General features: G+C 30.5%; 1 pseudogene; it reads right to left on the bottom strand.

Annotated features, from left to right (window-relative positions):
- Nucleotides 1–1022: 1022 nt before the first annotated feature.
- Nucleotides 1023–8426, bottom strand: LOC115976386 (annotated as a pseudogene).
- Nucleotides 8427–8650: the final 224 nt, after the last annotated feature.

The following is an 8650-nucleotide window of genomic DNA, read 5'->3' on the forward strand; positions in this document are numbered from 1 at the left end:
ATTTTTGAGATTTTCTTAGCAGTCGAATGCAACAATAGAAAAACAAAAAATTGGTTGAATTACATCTTCCATTGCTAGTTTAGGGTTTTCTTGTTCTCTCCCTAAAAGTATGATAATAAAAGATAAAGATAAAAGAAGTCAAATGATAATAAAATATAAAGATAATAAAAGATGTGGCAAGCTCTCATAAAGTCAGTAAAAAGTCAGACTTTTCAGTTTTACTAGTTTGTTTATATCGATAAAAGAAGTTAAATGTTTAGTATCCATTATTATTTTAAACTCTTTTTATAAAACTAGAAATTTTTTTTTTTTTTTTTTTGAAGAAAAATATGAGACAAAAATGCTTTTTTTGGAAGAGGTGAAGTATGTTAGAGATGCTTATTAATTAATATGTCACAAATCCCAAAATATATCATTTAAATAAGGTCCTATTAATGAGTGACTGAAGACAATAGTTGAAGTGCAATTTTTAATTATAATCGATCACATTTTTTTTGGTATAGTTACATATTTATTAACTAAAGATTTTTTTTTTGGTGGCTTTCCAATGCAATGGGGTCCATTAAATTCCTCCTTAACATATGCACGAATGAACCATTAACAAAAGCTATTTTGACAAAGCAGAGAGGATGATGAAAGATGATGATGATGATGATGATGATGATGATGATGATGAAGATGAAGATGATTGAAACAAAAAGAAATCATCGGCTCCACATGCATTCAGAGAGAAAAGAGGGGTTACAGATTTCAGAGAGATCTCCACCCCTCTCTCCCTTCCTCTGAGAGCAGAACCTCATTAAGCTATTTAAATATTCACATAATATGTTTTTTAAATGACACTAATTATATTCTTGAGACATTATTTTATGAGGTTTATATAGTAAAATTTATAATAGTTCTAGCATTTTCTTTTCTTGGAATTCAAAACAGTTGGAGTGTTTTCTATGTAGTATATATAAAATTATATATTATTTAACAAGCATTTCTGCATTGGAGTCATGAGCTCTATACCGATTACATAATTTGAAGAGTGTACAAATGGAAAAGATTCAATATATTTTTTGAAGACAACCCAATGCTAATAGATAGTTCATAATTTCAGCATAGTCTATGTCTACTTCTTGAGGAACTTCTTGTACCAACGGGCTGAATGTTTAGGGTATCTTTTATTCCCATTTTTATAGTCTACAAAGTTCAGTCTGAATCGAATAGTGTAACCTGAGGACCACTCAAAATTATCCAACAATGACCATGCAAAGTATCCCTTAACATTAGCACCTTCCCTATATATACCAAAGAAAGAAGTGAAATCCAGTTAGAATTCTATAATTTTGTGTGTGTGTGTGTGTGTGTGTGTGTGTGTGTGTGTGTGTGTGTGAGAGAGAGAGAGAGAGAGAGAGCACTTACTTGATAGCCCTAAGAAGATACCAAAGATGGTCACGATGATACTCAAGTCTTTGTTGGTTAGCAAGGGATTCCTTACGTGACAAAGTAGCATTATTGAACTCACCCACTCCTACAAATATAGTTGGGAGAATTTAGCTTCAAATGGAAATCTCATAACTAGCAATAACATTACAATTTTTCATGAGCTTGTGGGATAATAAAAGAAAAAAAGGCGTTGGAGGAAATTTACCATATTCGGTGATATAAATTAGTGGATTGTGGTACTTCCTCTTTATATACAGCAAAATCTCCCGAATTCCTTTAGGATAAATATAGAGCCAACTTGAAGCAGTCTGCAATTTTTAAGGGATACTAACATAAGGCAACATGATGTGATTATCTATAATCGCAAGATAGAATATATATATATATAATCATATCATTGATATGACATCAATCATATTCATTACCTTGTCACTTTATAACTTTTGTTCCCGTAAAATTGATAATAGCTTTACTATTTTCTTTATGAACTTTCTGGAATGCTAGGCCATTGAGTACTTTCAATATACTAAAAAAAAGAAAAAGTTGCTTATTTTCCTCTAACTACTAGAACAAAAATGTTGAAATGTATTTAGCTAGCTAGTGCATACCGCTGGACCAAGGAGGATCCCATTCCATGAAGCTGCAAAGTGCAAAGACAAGAAAAAGAATGACCTAGTTAGTATTACCATATTAGATAAATAAGAAACTCATAAGCATGGCTACAAGTGTTGAATTTGTACTTACCAGTAAGATTAGCGGCAGCATCTGTCGCGTAACTTGCTCTATCACCAGTAGGTTGAGGGGCATAAGTTGCATAATAAGCAGTATAGTAATTTAATCCTATAAAATCAAACGACCCTTTTACCAGCTTGGATTGCTCTTTGGTGAACTTGGGTAATCGGTCTTTAACGATAGATCGCATGCTATGCAGATAGTCACCATTTGTCAATGGGTCTATACACTTGAAAACACAATAGAAAATTTAAAATTTATGCATATTGTTAATCTATTAAATTTGTACATACATAAGTTGAAAAAATTCTAAGGAAAGCCAACCAAAAGGTGGTGTGATATTTAGTTTGAAAGCGACGATTTCATCTTAACGAAAAAGAAAATTAGAAGAAATAGCGTGATTTTCGATGCATGCATTTTGGTAATTGCTTATTTGCTAAAATTATAATAAAAAGGAAGGAAAAAAAAAATTGGTCATAGTATAGTCCATCAAATTCAGCCCAAAAACCTTAAAAGGGTTTTTTTTTTTTTTTTTGGATTTGTGAAATGCACAACTTAGTTAAACAACAACGAAAAGGGAAAGAAGAAAAGAAAAGAAAGTCTAGTTCATTTAAACAAGCTAGGGAAGTTTCTCAAAGCAGACTTGGTTTTTTCCCAATAAATTTTTAACTGGAAAAAGTTTGTCCAAATGGAAATAGTATTTATTTATTTTATGAAATGGAAATAGTATTTTGTATCAAATGATACCACCATGTCATCCATATTAAAATCTAATAAACGATAGATATATGTGCAAAAAATAACTACCCACTAACACATGTCTTTCATTTATTATTAGATAATTATTTTTTGCAAACATGTCTCTCATTTATTAAATTTTGATATTGCTAGCGTGATATCATTTGATTTTAAATAGCTCTTTATAAAAATGAGTTAGCCCTCTAAAGTCCAAAGAGTGATTTTTTTTTTTTTAAATTGTTTCAATATAAAATTAGATAACTTTTGTATGTTTATTAGAATATAAAAATATATTAAGTTCTTTTTAGGATTGTTTAGTTGACGTAAATATTTTGATAACTTGTATACTCACTATACTTATGAATAATGATTTTTTTTGTGAAAAACTTATTTTAGTATTTAAAAAAATTCAAGACTTTATCTTAAAAATATATATATAAGTGCTACCTACCCCCAAGCAAAATTTCTGGATCTTGCCCGACTTCAATATATAACTAATCATTGGGAGATCTACTTTTGATTTTGCCTTCATTTGGGTTGAGAAATTTAGTGATATGGGTAAAATTAACAAATTGTACCCATTAATTACATCCTTCAAACGGAAAGGATTAAATTATAAAATGTAAAATAAAAACCATCAAGCAGAACTTACCATCCAAACATAGAATCAAGGTAACGTAGCGCAGCCCCGCGGTCACTCTCTGTATCAGACAGTGGCATTATCCAGTGACTCGGTAACGTTATCCCTATTGCACCTTTCTGTGCTGCCTGCATGGTGAACATCTTTTTTACAATCAAAGCTTATTCAAGGGATTTCTTATATTTATCTAAGTTAAACTTCATTATCATTGTTCAAATTAGTTTTAGAAATTGCTATTTATGTGGAACTGTATCATTTGAAAACCAACCATGTACATTTAGGGTTTTTTTAAAAAAAAATTAAAATTTTTTTTTTTAATTATAAATTTAATATGTTAAACTTCTGAAAGTCGAACCTGATATTTTTTCTTATCTTATACACTTCAACAGCGGCTGCATGAGCAAGCAGTTGGTTGTGTGTCACCAAATATGGCTCTGTTCCTGAATTCCCGCCAGTGCAATTTAGATTTAGCCAGGCAGAGCATCGACCTGGTGCTAATGATCCTCCTGCATAACCATTATTGCTGAAAGTCCATGGCTCATTTAGTGTAATCCAATGCTTTACCCGATCACCAAATTCCTTGAAGAGAAGTTCCGAATAGTCCTGGAAATCATCACTGAATAGTAGATGCACATGTTAGAATAATCGCTAAATAATTTCACTTTTTCTTGATAGTTTAACTTTTTGGGACAAATGGTGACTTACTAATTTTATAATGGTATTGATTTTGGACATGTCTCTCCACTCAATGTCCCATTTTATAAATAAAAAAAAATTAAAATTTTCACCTATTAGGCTCCGTCATTGAGTTGAGCCCCACTTATGAAGGAGATTTGAAAGCCACATATAGAATTGTTAAAATAATGGTTAAATTTAATAATTTTAGGTTTTGACACAAATAGTAGGTTATCACTTAATATCGATGTCCTCAATTTTTCTTTTTTCTTTTTAACTATAAATGGTAGTCATTTAAAATCATTATTATATATGATATAGTCAATATACATGTAAAACATCTATAATCGGATGGAGAATATGCATAGATTATTTGGTAAATTATTCTTCTTTTTTTGGGTAAATTTTTGGTGAATCATTCACTTACACAATGTGTGGACTTAGGAAACCACCATACTCATCTTCTAACGCCTTGGGAAGATCCCAATGGAAGATTGTTACAAAAGGTTGTAGACCTGCATTCAGTAATAGAAAAATAAAGTGTAAATTATAAAATATAAAATAAGTTCTTGATATTTTGGAATTTTAATATTGAATCCTGACCTTTGCGTAGAAGCCTATTGATGAGTTTGTTGTAGTAAATGATTCCTTCCCTATTCACATCACCACTTCTGAAATTAGATTAAAAAATGAGATTGTTAAAAACATAATATGGTCACAAAACAATAACCATTCCATTCCAACTAAGATGTGTACTTGATGGTACCCATTTTTATGCCCTTTTCATTGGATGGATCTAAACTTTTTGGGATTATGAAAAAGATTATCTTACTTGGCAGTACTCAAGACCATAAGATTGAGAATCTGTATGCATCTAAATTCATCTTTTTCATAATCTGAACATCTTTCTGCAATGTATAATCACAAAACATATATAAATTGTTAGAAAAATCTGAAATGAAGATTTCTTATTTTGTGATTATCTTATATTTGGTTAGATATTAAAAAAAAAATGTGGAAACATAATTGGGCCTTGAAAATGTAGAAAAGTCATTAACGGCTAATTACGAGTTTCACTACCTTGTTTGCCTTTTAGAAAAATTTTAGAATTCAACCTTTTTGTTCTCTATTCTTCAAAAAATTCAAATTTGGATTGATAATAAATAAATAAAAAACCGTAGTATGAAACAAAATGGTCAAAGAGATGAAGGAGAAAATAAAAAAATCTGGTAAAGGCTTTAGTGTTTGAGTACGGTACAAGGACAATTAGTTATTTTTTTAAATTATTTTGATTAAAAATAATATAAGGTCCACTACCAATTGAAATTCAGTGAAATTAAAAAGAAAAAGTTTTGGATAACATTCAAAATGCTGTGAGCTAAAATTGTGGGACAAGATAAAAGTCGGTATAAACAAATGTGATGTTAACTTGGTTAAAAAAAGTGGGGTGAATGAATGAATCAATTTTGTATTACTGTGTAACGCTTTTCCCTTTTCTGGTTATCAAAGCAGTTTTCTTGGACAACTCCTCTTTTTTTTTTTTTTTTTTTTTTTTTTTTTTCATACTTCAGAATATATATACATGTGCATGTGTGTGTCCACATGCATGGGCACTTGAACCCTCGGTTATCAAACTATGTAATTGTACCACAAAACTCTTGGTAATTAATTACCAATTAATATGAGTGGTTTTCTTTCCAGTTTTAATTATGAACATGAAACAACATATATACCTTGTAGCGATGATATTGATCGTTAGCTACATCTCCAGTGCTTCTATCCATTATCCTTTCTGCAATTTCACTATAAGTTAATAATGTATTTAGAGAATACCAAAGGATTCTATTTTTTCTTTTACTATTTAAGAGCCATAAGAGAAATGGAACTAGTACTTAAGCCTCACGGGTCACAACCATAACATATACAACTTATTTCTAGTTTGGAGTTCAGTTATGGAAGAAAGGAAGGAAGAGAGGAGAAAATGAAGAAAAATAAATACAAAAAGATAGGAATGTGACATTTTACGTTCTTCTTCTTCTAATTCTTTCTTTTTTCTTTTTAAAAAATCAATTGGGGACAAGTATCCTCAAACTCTGTCATAGATCTTGTTAAGTCATCAATATTTAAATAAATATTATTTTTATATTTATTTAAAAGTTTTAACTTATTAATAGTGGAGCAAAATCTATACGACTTATTGTTAAAAAGTTTTAGAATCTTTTAATGAAATTACCCTAATAATTTTAAAGAATCTCAATAATGATCCATTTCCCCTGTCAGTTTTTTGAATTTACCATTCCACACTAAGACAATGAATTCCCTTATATTCAAATTAGGCCATATAAGGGAGAGTTATTATTTTACTAACAACGATGTCCAATTTCAAGCGTTTACTAATTAGTCTATACTAAAATGCCACATTTAATTACTTCATGCATGACTGCATGAGTCTTGGCTTACTAATTTATCAACCAAAAAAAAAAAAAAAAAAATATTAAAGTGAAAGAAAGAGTACTAAAATGTCACATTTACTTTGACTGCATAAGTCTTGGCTTATAAGTAGGTTTCAGTTAACTTAACTGGTAAAGTCTCTAATGGTTGAATAAGAGATCTGGGGTTCAATTCCTGCTTATATTAAAAACCGATTGGTGTCTTTGTCTAATAATAAAAAGCTATCATCAAGAGATGACACCATAAATTAAAAATCTCAAAAAAAAAAAAAAAAAAAGTCTTGGCTTACTAATGTATCAACCAAGAAAATAAATAAAAGTGAAAGAAATAGAATCTTGGCTTACTAGATTAGACTATCGGTGTTGGGCCCTGAATTTTCACACACTTATAAATACTATTAATAACAACAAATTGGATCATTGGCTTACGCATAAACAACCATAAACACAAATAACAAATGACATTTAAAAGTAATGGTAATTTGATAGTCGGAGAATAGGAAATTTGAATTGTGAATAGGAAAAGGTTTGATTTCAAACATGTTTAGTCTAAGGCTCCAACCACTAATAGAAAAATGACATGTGTCCTATCATGTACAATGTGCATGACTCACTTGGTTGGTTGAGCTAAGTTAGTCATTTACATTGCACATTATTAGGACAAATGTCATCTTCCTATTGGCAATTGAAGCCCAACGCTCCAAACATGTTTGGACCAAAACTTTGTACTTCTAAATATCTCTTTTCGAAATACCAGCAAATGTCAACCAGTGAAACTACAAAGGTTTTGACTAAATACAAAACATTAAGATCCTCCCAGATAGAAATGAATTATTTCATGGTTAAAATTAAATATTACACCAAAATTTTCATAATCTAGAAGATGGTCTGCATGAGCTTTACAATACTAATTTGGCCCACAGGTTTTGACAATCTACAAAAGCTCTGGCAAGCAAGAGCGAATACTCTAGCCTTCCAGAGCTAGTTCCGCAGAAAAAGTGAAATCCAGTGTAAAACAGGAAGAAGTAAAAAGAATTTTATAATGCCACTACCTGTACAGAGAATTGAGCAGCTATTTTGCTTGGTCCTAATACCATATGCTTTGATTTAAGTTGAAATAAAAATAAATTTTTTTTTCATTTGAAGTGGATCAATGTTGATAATATGATGATTAATGAGTCTAATTCAAATTCAAACACAGATAAAAATAGGCTACCAAATATCATTTCATTAATTCTCTCTACACCATCCGTTACAAATCAATGATTTAAGTAACTGTTGTACATTCTGTGGAGAGGACTTGAAATAATTTTTCCGAAATTAAATTTCATCGTAATATTGCACAATATTTCATTGGTAATTCATACTTTCGAGTTTCATATTGTTGGGGAGAGAAAGAAAAAGAGACCTGGATGTTCATGAGTGTAGGTGTCCCATATACTTGGTCCTCTACTATCTTCTTTTGCTGCACCTTCATACTGCAAATTTGAAAGAACGAACATGGGCACATAATAATATTGATCATATGCTTCACATCCCAAGACATTTGAAAAATAAAAATTATAATACAAATTAACATAGAGAAAATTGAGACTTAGTTACCTGATAAGACGCTGATGCTGTCCCAAAAATAAAACCTCTGGGAAAACTGGTCCTGTTGAATGAAGTGTCATGACTTGATGAAACAGCAATGACATTAATCAATAAGGCAAGAAGAACTAGGAGGCCTAAGTCTGGATATCCTCGAAATGCCATAATTGATTTCGGCTTTTCGTGCAGCACTAGGTATAATCTGCTGGTTTTTATAGAGGAGCATTACGTAATCTAATTTATTTAGAAAAGAAAAAAAATAGAGATGAAAGGAAAAAAAATGGAAAAGGACATGCTAATGTAAGTGATCATAGCTGTCTTTCAATTGATTGTTTGGCATTGTAAGTACCACGTAAATTTATAGATATCCTCTAAATTACAAACTTAGACC

The sequence above is a fragment of the Quercus lobata genome, chromosome 1, assembly GCF_001633185.2.
Source record: "Quercus lobata isolate SW786 chromosome 1, ValleyOak3.0 Primary Assembly, whole genome shotgun sequence".
In the NCBI taxonomy this organism is placed as follows: Eukaryota; Viridiplantae; Streptophyta; class Magnoliopsida; order Fagales; family Fagaceae; genus Quercus; species Quercus lobata.